Here is a 14967-nt window from a genome sequence, read left to right on the forward strand (position 1 = left end):
TGCTCTTTGCATATTATTCAGAGTTCTGCAGAGAAAAACCTTTGCTACAAGTCATAGGGAGAAGAGGAAAAAGAAATTCATTGTAAATTATCAGCTGCTCCTGGGAGACAGAGACACTGCAGTGTGCCAAGTCAAATTAATCCCAGACACAAAGATGTGAATAAAGCTTTAAAACTGAGATCAAGCAGGGAAATTAAATAGATCACTCAAAAAAAAAAAAAACTAACTTCATTTGGTACTGTATTTTACACACTGGCCAATGTGTGTTTAAAATTCCATGGTTTTGCAAAGGAAAATGCTCTTCACAGGAATGCCTGAAGCCAAAAAGAAGCCAGTGCTGACACAGAGCCTGGAGAGTGCAGATGGGCTCTCTCAAGTCTTGTTTTAAGCAAACACATCAAGAGCAAATTTCTGCTAAGGAAAACCAATGAAATCTGGTTTTAAAAGATCTGAAACAGAATCAGGACCAAAGTGAACTGCATTCATATTTAAATCAGCATTGGTAGATAATAGATTTTTAAAAACAACTTTTATTTAGCCCAGGGCAAGCTTCAAATTTGCAGTCTGGCCTCATCTCTCCACTCCAACCTTTTTAAATCCTGATTTTCTTTAAATAAACCCTGTGTTTCTGAACACAGCACATCAATGTTGTGTGATGTGACTTATTAACTTCCACAGGGCTGGGTCATTAGCAAACATTTATATATTGTTGCAAATTTACATAGTGCTGTACAAACACAGAAGGAAACATTCCCTACCTGGAAGCACTCAGAACACAAATAAACCCCCCCAATAACCAGGGTAAATCAGAGACTGGGGTGACCTGGAAGCTGCAGAAATCAGGGGCACAGAGAAGCATCACTGAGAGCAAAATAAGCAAGAGATTGAGAGAAGTGAACTAAAACCTTGTAGAAAGTTAATACACAAGGGCTTGGTGCTTTACAGCTTCACAAACAAGGAGTTTAAGTGTAAAAAATGAAACAGAAAAATGCTCTATATAAAATATTTCTGTAAATATTGGAAGGAAGTTTCAGTTCAAGTCATCTCATTGCTACATAAGGGATTTTAGGACTTTGACAACTGAGAAAGACATTCTGGCACTAATATAGAGGCAAAAATGAATCAAAACATACATGAAATATGAAAAAAATCATCACTAAGAGAGATGACATCTCCCTCTTTTCCAAATGAGAATCTAATTTGTTTGGGAAAGGAAGACAGAAAGGCAGATTTAGAAGTTAAAAACAAATATAGTGCTGGTTAAAGGCAGGGAAGATCTACCTGAAATCACACTGAAATCACAAAGCTGAACACATAAAAAGAGGATTCACTGAACCCATTCAACATGAGATACTCAAAATGTGGGCAAGAAAAGGGAGGGATGACCAAAAACTGAATCACCTATGGCAAAACTTTCTGAAAAAATCAAGAATCATAAAAACTGAAAGCACACTGACAAATCCCACCTAAGCAGCAGCCCATGAATGATTTAATGAGCCCACATGCAAGCAGGGATAATTATAAAATAATGTGGCATCACGTGGAATTGATGTAAATGAGGGGCAATTCATGGCACTGAATTGCTTCTCACCTTTAAACAACAGCCTAAAACCACACAGGACTTTGGTTTGTATCCCATTCTTCTGCTTCCTGTGAAATGTGATCACAACTCATCCTGAGCTTACAAAAACCACTTGCACAAGGTCACCTTGGCACTGGAGCTGCTCTGTGGATTTTTATTTTTATTACTGCTTGGTAGTGGATCTGCACATCCAAGCAAATACATCTTCCAGACACTCTGAAAGGCAGCAGTGGCAGCTCTTCATTTTGTTTGTCATTCCCCACTCCCACGACAGGGAAATTTCTGGGCACCTTGCCAAATTATATTTAATTAAAAGCTCCTCTGCTTTTGATTCTTTAGTAACTTGGTTACCAGCTCCATCCACCACTTCAGCAGAGAAAGGAATTTAATATAAAAGTGGTTTTCTCTGGTGTTTACAGAACTGGTGACAGTATAATTTGGAGTGGGGAGACAGCTGGCAGTGCAGCTAGAGAGGGAAAACACTGAAAAAGTTGAGATAGAAAAAGCACAAATCAATGGAGCACACTGAAGCTGTACAAATGCTATTTATTTCAGTTTCTCAGCTGGCAAACCAAAGTGCTTTCTTCAGCAGAGAGGAAGCTCTCCCTGAGTAATTATTTAGTATTAATTTAGCATTAACACCTCAATAATCCATCAATTCCTGTGGTGAAGCCCTATTTCAAAAAGAAGATATAGAAGATCTTTCATTGAAAGGACATCTCCTGCACTCAGAAGAGGGCTGATTAAACACATCCTCATCAGATACACACCAGTGCAAGGTACAAACATTTCTTGAATAATAAAGGCTGGCTAAAGAGTTTACAAGTTCTTTTTATTTCAAGGCTGGGCTGGCTCTTTTTTAAATGGTGGGAAAACATCTCTGATCTCGCTTATCAGGAGCCTCTGGTCATGGATTTAAACACCTGACGTTTCAAAAATGATGGGTGGCCTCCCTGATAACCTGAGTGAAGTGGGATTTACATCCCACAAAACCACCTGCCAAGTGACTCAGTGTAGCAGCCAAATGAGTTCCTGAGGATTCTCCCCTGAAATTGGTGAAGAAAAGTGAATTTCAACCTCACAAATCTGAGCAGAGTAAGGAGAACCAATACAGGCGATATCTCTAGAAGAGCTGCCACTGTGCTTTCAGGAAAAGGAAAACCAGACAGAATTATGGGATGGGCTTGGACAGACACTCACTCAAATGTTCTATTATTTCTGCTGGAAAATGCTATTTAAATGTGAGGAACACTTAAAGCTTTAGATACTGTGAGAAACAAAACCCCAAAATAAAATACCCAGAAGTTCTGAATGTATCAGAGCAGCAGGGTTCCCACAGGCTGATTCCATCAGCAGCCAGGCCACATCCCTGCTCCCAGCAAGGCCAAATTCCAGCAGTGCTTCCTCAGCACATCCTAATCCTGCCATGAATCAGCAAACATTTCACGCTCCTGAACCTGGATAAACTGCAAGAATAATCAGGGAGAGACTCTGTCAAACATGGCATCAGAAAGTGCCTGAAGAAATCTGTTTATTCCTGTTATATACAACGCTGGCAGGATTGGAGCTGGTGGAATTTTACAACTTAGAGAGGAAAATATCACTGCTGAGTGAAAAGAATTTTTTGTGGAGCAGAGAGTATTTTATTTTTAACAATATGACTCAAATTTAGAGACATTCAATAGCTGCATTTGGAAGCTGAGCCTCACTTCAGCTCTGTGGCTTCCCAAGAAGAACACACGTTTTTAGGAACTGAAATTATTTCCCACAAGGTTGTTTGCAGCATTTCTCCTTCACAAGTTCTTTGCCTCATTTCTTTGTGCCTGACACACATAGGGGAAAAACCCAAACAAAACCAGTAGATAAGCCATACGAACTTGCAAAATATGTAGTGTGAGGGTGGAGTTTTTAAGATTCAGGAGCTCAATTTACTAACACACAGCAAAAATCCTTTTTCTCATGGATTTTTCCTCAGAAATAAGTTTTAAGAAACTAAGGAGTCATGGTACAAGCATGAAGGTCACCATAAAGCAGGTGACAAGACCCACTGCTAAAAAATAAGCACAACCCACCCAGCCCAACCCCACAATTTTTATCATTTATTGGTGTACAATTATTGCTACAGAGGAAATCAGCTTTGAAGTCAGAAATTATAATTTTTTTAATCATAGAATACTGGGTGTTTGGAGTCATAAGGATCACCAAATTCTTTTTTATTTGGAGGAAAAGGAGATATATTTCTACCACATATATTCAATATTCCGTATGTTTTTTGTTCTTTTCCTATGGAACAAGTAGAGAACTCTTTGCAGGGGAAAAAAAAAGTGACAGGATGTAGTTTTAGCAACATCTCAGTATTTCTCCAAGGTATTTCTAAGAATTCTTGGTGGAACCCTCAACCAAAACCCTTCTGCAGGAGACTTCCCAGAAGCTGCCTGCACCTTGGATCACATTTCCAGATTTTGTTATGGGAGGGGATTTTGCTTCCTAAAGGTTTAACACACAACTGCAGGCTACAAGAATAATCAAAAATAAACATTTTGATGTATTCCAGCTGTTTATGACTCTCCACTACCCCTTTATTATATTTAAGAGCTTATATTATTATTCTTATTTAAAAATAAACAATTTTAACATCATCGCACCTGGTAATAGCTGTATAATTGAAAACTCTTTTTAAAAAGGTAGCCAGTGAATTATCTGCATTATTCACTTTTATGAACACAGAAAAAATAATCCTGCTTACAAATTCCATTCCCAACCACATTTACTGGAGGGCATTCATAGAGATGCTTTGCTCTACCTTAGGTGAACATAAATTATCAGGAAAAAAATTTCTCAAAACAAAACCAGAAAACCAACACGAGACAGAAAATATCTTTCAAGATGCTGCTATAAATACAAGAAAACCCCATGTGATAGAAAAAATGCAAATTTTTGGCCAGCCTATTTGGATAGACAATCAAAAAGCAAACACAGATCTATCTGGCATCCTGAAGAGAAATAAATCCAGGAAACCCAGGAGCTCACAAATTTCACATCTCAAAAAATGTAACCGGCCCTCAGTATTTTTGGTTTTTTTTAAATTACCTCCTTATGGTTTGTGAAGGTAAAAAAAAACCTCTGAGCCATATTTGACACAAGCAGAGCTAAGAAAACCAGCGCTGAGATGGTTTTTTTCGTAAATGTGTAGGCTTCCTCCTACTCAATTAGTTTCTGTTTGCAACCAGTATGAAATATGCTTTTATTTTTGTTGAAAATATAAGAAACTACCCTTTAAACTGCAAAAGGCAGTGAAGAGTATATTGCTAGAGAAATGAGCAGCAGGCAGGATATCTGCCTAGCAGAAAATATGGAGTAATATTGAAAATTAAACAAGGGATAGCAGGAATAACTCTATGCCATCATCAACACAATTCTGGTGACTGAAAAGAATGCTTTACATCTATAAATTAAGATGTAAATCTATGTTAAGGCTCTGTTCCTGCACTACACCTACACTGGATTTTCCCCTCATTAGTGTTTTCTAATGTTGATGTCATTAACTTACCCATCAAATTTTAAAATATTTTCTCAATAAGACAGAAGTTAATTGATTTTTAAATATACCGAAATCTCCCAATATAAAACTTGTTGCACTGGCTTATTTTATTTTCCATGGAAAAAAAACCCAGAAAACTGATTAATAAGAAACTTAATGAGTAACAACCAAACACTACTAAAACAAATAGCACCAACCCAGTAATCAAGTGGAGCTCATCATCTATATGGGATGCTAGCCACCTACAGTTTTCCAGAATCCAGCTGGACAAGCATTTTTCCTTACCTAATGCACCAAGATATTTAAACATTGCTATTTATTCCTCCTAACACGATGTGGAAGGGAATGACCCAGCTGAGCTCTACTGCTGGCCCCACACACCATGAAACAGAACAATAAATGTTCGAGGCAGCAGTTTTGGAGAACTCTCAGAAATAATTGAGATCCTAGGATCTAAACGTTGATGGCTTTCCTTTCTCCCTCCTCTTTTTTTTGGGAGTGAAAGCTGGCTAAAGACCTTTATCTGTATAAAACTGAACAAGTCACCCACTGTGGCTGCAGGGTCTGACACTGAATAATCATTTAGGGGAGATTTGACTTAAAACATTCTCTGTTGGTTGTTGGTTTTTTTTTTGAGCTGTCAACACATCCTGGTTTATCCAGGTCTGAAAGCAAACCTCCAAGGCTGGAAAGAGGAAGAAGGGAGTATAGTTTTTAAAAATAGTTAAGAACACATCTACTTTACCCTTAAATAATCCCCTAAGATAAACAGCTTCAGTAGCCAAGAAGCTCTCCCAGTTTTCCTTACATCCCTCTAATGAACTGCTGAGGGTCCAACATGAAATCTGGATCCCTGGGGTTGGGGATTGCTCTAGAATGGAAAGGATGACAGGCTGCTCCTGCAAATCCACGTTCAATCCTTTTTACAGTGTGAACACAAGTTTAGGTGTTTAATTATTGAACAGTAAATAAAATGAGCTTTTCTCCCTTTTTTTAAAATTTATTTAACCAGTGGAAACCTTTTCAACAGTAAAATAAAGGTCTGAGACAAAGAAAAGGAAGAATAACTTTTCAGAAATGTCACTACCTAAAATACAGTCACACATAGCCCAAAACCACTTTAGTTAGTGTGCAGGAGGTGCAATCAAACAGTCTTTCAAAGTCCTAGAGAAAAAAGGAACACCATTCTCCTATGAATTACCTCTGTGTGCCCAACATTTGACAACCAGCTGAACCAGCTGAATTGGAGAAAATTTAATCAGCTGAATAAACCAAATGAAATCAACACAAAATAACACTCTCCATACTTTTATTTCTGTGTAGGTTGTTTTTTAAAATCAATAACTAAAAAAATAAATAACTTTCCTTTAATTTTAATAATAATAATAATTTTATTTTTAATTACACTCTCGTGAGTACCATTTTCAGGCAAACCACTGATTTCTGCTTTACCCTAAGTTATGGTCTTTTGATTGTAACCGAGAAGGTGCTTATTATTAGGTATAGAGGCAGAGTTATGTTGGATACAAAGGAATTTTTTTTTCAATTGATGGCTCCAGAACAAATGCAAGGTTAAAAGAGAAGGTGCAGAAATGCAAAAGAAAGGCAAAAGAAAGTTGAGAGAAAAAGAGCTTTTGAGTTGTTTATGGCCCACTAGAAAATACAAGGGATGATGGGGTGATGGTCATGCATCAAATATTTGCCTTCTTACCTTGAAGCTTTAGGGATTTAAAAATCCCCAAACAACACCCTCAAACCCACATCCAGAGCATTCCTGGGTGTATTGACTGCTTGTAGATCCCTGCACAGCCCTGTCCAGCAGTGGTCTGCAAACCAGGATGCATTTCCTGAGGAACTGATACCAACCCAAAAGCTGAGAGGAGAGCATGGCACCACGATTACCAGGGGACTGGAAAATGGAGCAGGGAAAAAGGCCAAGAAGGTGGCTCAGGCAAGGCCTGGGTTCTCTCTGAGAACAGTGACATGTTTTTCCTGAGGGATGCAGTTTGGGTACCAAGATGCTTCAAGATTTTCCAAGTTTCAAAGCGATAAGGGCCTCACCAAACTACACCTTGGTAAAGGAGGTTGGAACAGGAATCTCCTCCATCCAAAGAACTCTGAGATGTGTATGAGGTGTGCAGAGCTAGGAAATGAAAGAGTATTGAACTCCCAGGACAAGATATAAGGAAAGAGGTGGAAAAGGAGCCCAAAGAGAGGTGGAGCAGCCTTGGCTGGTACGGACTCATGACTCAGCGCTGCTGCTGCTGCTACTTCAGACGCCCAAAGTTTCCACTGTGCATATTTTGAAAGCCTTGGGTTGTGACTTGCCTGCCCTCTTAAATCCCATGAAAAAGAAAAGCAGCTGCTGGGAAGGATGACTGAAGGGCTGAATATGTTAGGAAAGAACTGAAACACTGGGGTAGCTTGAGAAAAACTGAGGCAGCAGAGGAAAAACGATGCCCACAGAAGGAACTCATGGATAACCCCACAGGCTGCAGGATCCGCTGCCTGGCTCACTGGTGGGGCTGCATGGCCAAGCAAAAGCAGCTCTGAAGAATAAAGTTTTTCATCTGCAAGCATAGCCACTTACAAGGATCCAAATTCCAGGCTCTGGATGCTTCTGAGCGCAGTAATCGGAAAGAAAAATAACGGCTAAAAGCAGGCTCAGAGAAACTTGCTTGCATCAGTTCAGCAAAAAATGGGGTTTCTTTATGAAGGGCTTTCTTTGTAGGAATAGAGTAATTCTAAGCTTAGCAGCCCCTTTATAAGGAACTAGATGTTTTCACTGAAAATAGAAGCTGACAGTCCTCCTCTGTTCTTAGAGAAATATTATTTTAACCTAAAGAATTCCATAAAAACTGTAGCAGATAGCTTAGCATTTTTAAATGGCTGCCTTTTAAAATTCTTTTTAAATGGACTAATGCTGCAGTGTAGGGCATTTTCATTTTTCTTCTAACAGAACGACCAGTGAGACAAGACCAAAATCAGATATCCCACTTTTCCCTACTTTAAGTTCTGACATGTGTTTTTTGGAGACAGAAAAGTACAAGAACAACTGAATGCAAAATCTACATAAAAAGAGGTCAACGATAATATTGTTTGGAATGTCACTCATAGACCCACAGTCTTTGTTCCAGGCAAAGTATATTATATTAAATGTTAAATGGACATTTAATATAGAGAATTCTAAAGACCTTCTTGTTTGGGGGAAAAAAGGGAAACGTGCACTAAGAGGTTGAACTGTGACAAGTGCAGAATAGTATCAATAATCCCATTATAACATCTGATTTGTCAAACTTGTCTCTACAAGTTATTCTAAAATTCACAATAGTGTTCCTAACCATTTATGAAATGGAGCAGCTCAGTCTTTGTGGCCTTCACGGCCACTGATTCTCCATGGTTTTTTGGGAAGAATGGCCTGAATAGCCACGGGGTCCTACACTTCATTTTCCAGCCCTGCTTATGGATATCCCAGTGCTTTGAATGGAGAACATAATCCAAAGGTAGTACCAGGCAGGTGTTTTCTTTCTGGAAACATCAAGTTCTGCTGATGTATTGTGCACCACCATGGCTGAAAAGACCAAACCAGGCCATCAATATGCATGATCTCCATACCAGGCAGTGACTGGGAAGTGCTACCACTTGGGATCCTCTCCCAAAAAATGGAAAGTTAGTCACGCTGAGATTTAAAACAAACTAACAAAACAGTCCTGGCTCCAGGTGTATCTGAAACCACAGGCATTCCACACCAAACATGAGATTTTTCAGGGATATGGCAAGGAACAAAGACTTAAAATGCTCATAAGCCAGGTTGAAACACAGGTCTTACTCTGAGTTTTTTTACCTAATGAATCCAAAGCTCGTTTAGAAAACACCAGTGATTATCCAAAAGAAATATCCCAAATTAAGTCAGCAAATGCCAGAATGGCTTGGGTTGGAAGGGACCTTGAAGATCATCAAGTGCCACCCCCTGCCACCACCTTCGACTATCCCAGGCTGCTCCAAGCCCTGTCCAGCCTGGCCTTGGACATTTCCAGGGATCCAGGGGCAGCCACAGCTGCTCTGGGCACCCTGTGCCAGGGCCTCACCGCCCTCACAGGGAACAATTAATGGGTATCAACCAAAGACATCATATGCAAGCAAGTATCAGCTCCTTCTGAAGGCTCCCCACCCTCCCTGGTTTGCAGAGTCCATGGAAGAGCAGGAGGAAGCCCATGGAAAGCAGCAGAGTTGGTTTACAACAAACCTGCCTGACATGGTTGTCTGTGACAGATGGGATCAACCACAGCAAGATTCCAAAAGAAGGAAGAAGAGGAGCCTCACAGCCCTAAGGATCCATGGGGGAACACCACTCAGGCAGGAGTAGGCCTGAATGGCTCTGGCATCTTTGCTATTGGATCCAGAGGTTTCTTGGATACAGCTTTTCCCACTCCCCAAGCAGATGTGCCAACCAAGCTTCAGGCAGCAACATCCAAAATAAAGTCACACACAAAGATTCCCTGGGTCTGCTGCCTTCTCCTATAGAAATTCCTACAGCAGGAAAGGTGGAACATTCAAGTCAGACCTTGGATTGTAGGATTTCAGTAGGTATTCTCTCCGCACAGGCAAGAAATGAACTCTGCTAAGAGAAAGAGGTGCCACATTCACACAGCCACCACAAGGAAAAAGTGGAACTTTATGGATAAATACCAGCACAAAGTCTCCTCCAGGCTCTGGGCTGGGAGGAGAACATTCCCCAGCACTGGTGGACAGAACCATGGTTTTCATATGCAATTAAACCAACACACGGAATGCCTGCTAAAATGGTTTGCAACACTACCAATAAAGTAGGAAGAAGGCACCTCAAAGCTCTGCCACACTTCTGAGTGGTGCACATGGAGCACCTCAGGCCTCCAGGGTCACTTCTTACAGGCTGGGTTTGTTTGGTTGGGGTTGGAATATTTTGCCTGTCTTTTGAAACAGACACAAACCAACACTTGCAGACACTCAGTGAGCTCATTCCCAGAAAAAGATTTCACTCTGAGTTTTTCCTACTTTTTCCTACAGAAAGTTTGAAAATATAATAAATACACAGATGGGTTTCAAAGCAATTTGTTGTCTTTCAAATTAATTGCTATCAAATATATCCAGATACAGCAGTCATTCAGCTCAGGATACCCAGGATGGAAATTTCAACATAATCCACTCATGTACTACAAGTGAAAGTTTCTCTGTAGAGAAATCACAGAATGACAGCTAAATTCCTTCCAAAGATAAGCCTGAGATAAAAGAAAAACCAACCTAGTTTCTGCATATCAGCTAATTACAAACTAAACTCTCCTCACAGGATCTGGAATACAGAAGATCCCAATTCCCTAAAAGATGAAGTGTCCTAAGTCTTAAAAATACATCTTCCACACACACACAAAACCTGATTTCCCAGGTTTTTTTTAATTGCTGCTTGACTACAAAAGTCATCAATTTCACCATAAAACAAAACCAAGACAAAATGTCATAAGTAATACAGAAATACTCTAGAGGGAGGTTTAGCACTGCAGCAACTCTAAAATCATCCTCACAGGAAGAAACAAGTAACTTAAGTTCATCTGTTAACAAAACAGCTCCTGAGCAGTCAACCCACGGCTGCTCCTTGTTTGTCCCCAAGTCGGGGACCCACCCTTAAAATCCACAATCTCTTCCTGCTCTCCCACAGCAACCTCCTGCATCCTTTGGGATTAAAAAATCCAACCCATTCTGCCCAGACTGCAGGCAATGATCTCATGGAAAGCTGCTTGCTGCCTTTGCAGGGCAGGTACCTCAAGTTATTTTTTCCTGCCGCTCCAGGGGTTCCGTGGCTTGGAGGCAGAGGAAAGAATTTGCTTCACCCTGGAATTTTTGTTTTGTATTCCAAGCCTGTTGTAAGGCTGTGTTTTCCAGGCTGCAGCTGTTTTGCCTGGTGGGATGTAGGAATCAACCCAGGTGACTGGGGTTCCATGCTGACAGGGCTCTATTTACAGAGCTCCCCAGCACCATTCCCAAATCTCCCAGCTGTTCCTGAGCAGTGTCTGCCATCCTCCTGCTCCTACAGTCACCACTGAAACACTCCAATAAACCAGTGTATTTTCAAAAGTTTGGTATCCATTCTATCAGAGATTTGTGGTATTTTGGCTAAAATTCATTCAATTTCTCTCATTCCTTACGAGGGAAATACCATCACCTTTCCAGTCTTCACATGATAAAGTTAATTTTCACAAAGTGTTGGAATACAGGATAAAGAACAGCAAAGGAAAAAAAATGAGCCATGGTAGAAGTTACTAGACATGGTGACAATGTCTGATTTTAACCCTTATGATTTTAATCCTCTGAAAAATTGTTCAAAAGGCCACTGAGCAGCTTGGCACCTTGTTAGAACATGGTAAAAAAAATGGTCAGCTCTTTTGTTTTTAAACAAAGGAAAGCCAGTACATTCTAGCAAATATATAAATAAATTATATATAAAATACATATATAAAGATAGAAAATAAATCATGTTATGTTTATTTATTAAGTAGCTGCTTTATATATTATGTATACACATGCACACATTATATAGACAAAAACTGCCATAAGAATATTGTAATTTTTTAGGAACTATTAATGCATATATTCTGATGTCTTGAAATGAGTGTGTTTTCTAGGTCTGGTGAGACACAGGGCGAGGGAAATGGGTAAGGGTGACCATGGTGTCTGCTTACATCCACCTCCCCACCTATCCTGCTCCTCTCACTCCACCTCCAGCTGCTTTTCCCTCTCACATCCATTTCATCTTATTTAAGGCTCCTCTCGTGACCACTACCATGGATATGAGCAGCTGCCAACAGGACTCTGTGGCTATAAACTACATTAAATTTTCTTTTCTCTTCTCCACATTTGAAAATGTTTTAAATGCATGAAGTTTCTCAGTGCCACAGACAAAGCAATCAACACCGAGTGCCCTGTCCCCTCCTGATGACAGATAAGCTGGTTTTACTGAGCACCCACAGCTCTTCATTGTTAATTTAACCTATAAAAAACACAGAGAGGAGAAAAAAAATCCTAACAATTACTGCCTCTTTAAAAAAGAAAAACTGAACAGACACTTCTACTTGTGGCTCACTTGAAATGTAGCTCAGGGAATGGGCTCTCCCACCTTTTTTGTAGAACATCAGTGCATTTGGTTGAGGTACTACAATTAGAAACTCATTAGCATGCAGGGAAACTCAACCTCCTTGAGGTTACTTGCAAATTCCAAGGGGCCAGGCCATGCTGATTGCCTGGAGTCACGTTTTACTCTGAAACAATGATAATGAAACATCAAGCAAAACCAAAACATGACAAGGAAGGTCATCTGTGTGTTCCCAGACTGTGAGAGACTGGTCTCTTGAGTTAAAAGTGTGGAATAATAGTAACTGCAGCAGAAATGTATTTATAATCTCAAGAAAAAAAACCCCAAAACCAACATTTTACCTATTAAACATGCTGGGTAAAACAGGTTTTTTTGGAGGTAGCAGCAAAAGCACACATTCAGTAAACTGTTTTTTCACCATAAGAGTATTCTCAGGCACTGATTTCAGGTCGCTTATTAATCATGGAGAACAGCTAATAATAACAATATAAAATTGCAATTTAAATGCTATTAGCAGGCATACTGTTAGTGGGAAATGAGAACCTTTCTGAGCTCTCATTTCTGAATATTAAGGTAACCCTCTGAGCATGTATTAAATAATGCAGGACCAAAAATACAAGTGGAAGAGCTGAGTGCAGAATCCCAACTGATCACTAGAAATCTGCAGAATTGCAGATACACTGGATCTTTCTCCCATTTATACCATGGCACAGCCGAGAAAAGCCAGGAAAGAACCCACTGGAGATGGGCAATAAGCAAAAAACAGCTCCAAAAACCTTCAAGGCAACAGGTGAAAACACAACGCAAAATAACCTGGACAAAATAAGAGCAGGGAAATTTAAATCCAGGCCCTGTAATTCATCACATACATTTGCACCACTTACCATGTAATTAGGGGCAAGTTATAAACACTGGGCTGGGGTGTTTCACTTGCCTTTGGACAGGTTCTCCTGCTCCCAACAAAAGCACTCTGTGTTTAGAAACTTGGCACCCAAGTGCAGGGCACCAACCTACAATTTTTTTTAAACCAACAAAGCCTTCAGCGCTGGGAAACTGATTTTCATTGGCCAGCCTTCCACTGCTTCTCACTTGGCAAAAAAAAGTCAGATGTCAGAATATTCCGAATTCCCTAAGGTGACAAGAGGCATTTGGAGAGAATCTGTGAAAAGGTTTAAAAGTCTGGCTTCATAAACTACTGAGCATTTCCAGCTCCCTTTAGAACTGGTTTAAAAGGAATATCCCACTGCTGATGAATGCAACTTCCCATTTATTTGGAGCACAACTTCTCTCCCCAAAAGGCTTTATGTGAAATTTTATTACCACCTCCAAAACAGAAATCCTTTTAGAAGAAGCATCCAACATTGTTTTGGAGCTGTGCACTTATCAGCAATCCAAGGAAGCGATCCCACAAGACTTCATTCATAGAAAGAGCTATTCAGTGAATCTCAAATGCTGCAGCTGCATTGCTGCAAAGCTGGGGGGGTTTAAATCCAAGGAGCTGAAAGCCTCAGTTGTTAGGTCGGAGCTTTCCGAAGCGCAGTGTAATTATTTTTCCAACTTATCAGGACTATTCCCTAAATGCAGTGACTGTTGTGTCTCTGCATATAAAAGACATTCCCAGTGTCTAATGGATAAATGTGTTAAGAACTGGTGTTAAATTTTCTACATCATTTTAAAAAATCACTCAAGAACACACAGTTTTAACCTCAGTTTCAGGAGGCACCATCATTGAAAAATTCAGGTATTTAATCAAATTTAATACAACTGCCAATGGAATTGATACTTGCCAAGGTAAACCATATCTGGAGGAAGAATGGGAGCACCAATAACTTATGGCAATAATGTCAGTGAGTGGGCTTAATTCAGCACAAATTCCATGTGGTGTAGGAAGGGTTTTCAGATGGGTTTTAGGCTGAGAAGACAAGCAGAAAATCCAGCACTAAAAACCCATCCATCACAGGCACAGGAATCATCTTTTCCCAACTGACAGTGAAGCCTGGCCCCAGAACAAGTTTGCTCTGTGTATTTTGGGGGTGATGCAGCACTGGGGACTGAAAGGATGTTTAACATGACATCTACAAACTGCACTTGGAAGCAGCCTGGTGACAGCTTGTGTTCTCACATTCCACGTCAGGCACATCTCCAGTTGGATTTATGGCATACTGAGCTCCACGAGCTCACTCCCTTGGATTTTATTCTACCTTTAATCTATTTTAAAATAAATTAATGTATTTTTAATCTGTTGTACTTGGACTTAAGCTCCAAGAGCCTTTACTGTAAATTAAACAGGCAGCTGCCCCTTATTAGATGCTTTCTAATTTTGGACTGGGGGAGAAAAAGCAATCCTCCCTCTTTTCTCACAAACAAATCAAAATTCATTCCACTCCTATCACAAGCATGAGGCCAAATCCGCTTTTATTTCAGATGAATGGGAAGCTGCTCTTACTGAAGAATGTGAATTTAAATTTATTTTGGATCAAGTAAGCCAGAACATTTCCTCTCACTCTAATTGACCTGATTTTACCTTTCACTCAAATTTCACACTGACTTCTGAGAAAACCACATGGAGTTTGACTTTACAACAATTGGGAAAAAATGTTAAAAATGTTTTCTGTACTCGAGAACTTCCTCAAGTCAAATTACATGAAAATACAGAATGGGCCTAAGTCCTGTATAAATCAAACTGATTCAGAACTTCAACACATTTCATGGAAAGTAACT

The 14967-nt window shown here is 39.9% G+C and overlaps 1 protein-coding gene across 2 annotated transcripts in view; it reads right to left on the bottom strand.

Annotated features, from left to right (window-relative positions):
• The window catches only part of FCHSD2 (FCH and double SH3 domains 2), a 120596-nt gene that overhangs the window by 79121 nt on the left and 26508 nt on the right, over window positions 1-14967 (bottom strand). The gene's annotated exons all lie outside the window — the stretch shown is intronic.

This window comes from Molothrus ater, chromosome 2 (assembly GCF_012460135.2).
Source record: "Molothrus ater isolate BHLD 08-10-18 breed brown headed cowbird chromosome 2, BPBGC_Mater_1.1, whole genome shotgun sequence".
NCBI lineage: Eukaryota > Metazoa > Chordata > Aves > Passeriformes > Icteridae > Molothrus > Molothrus ater.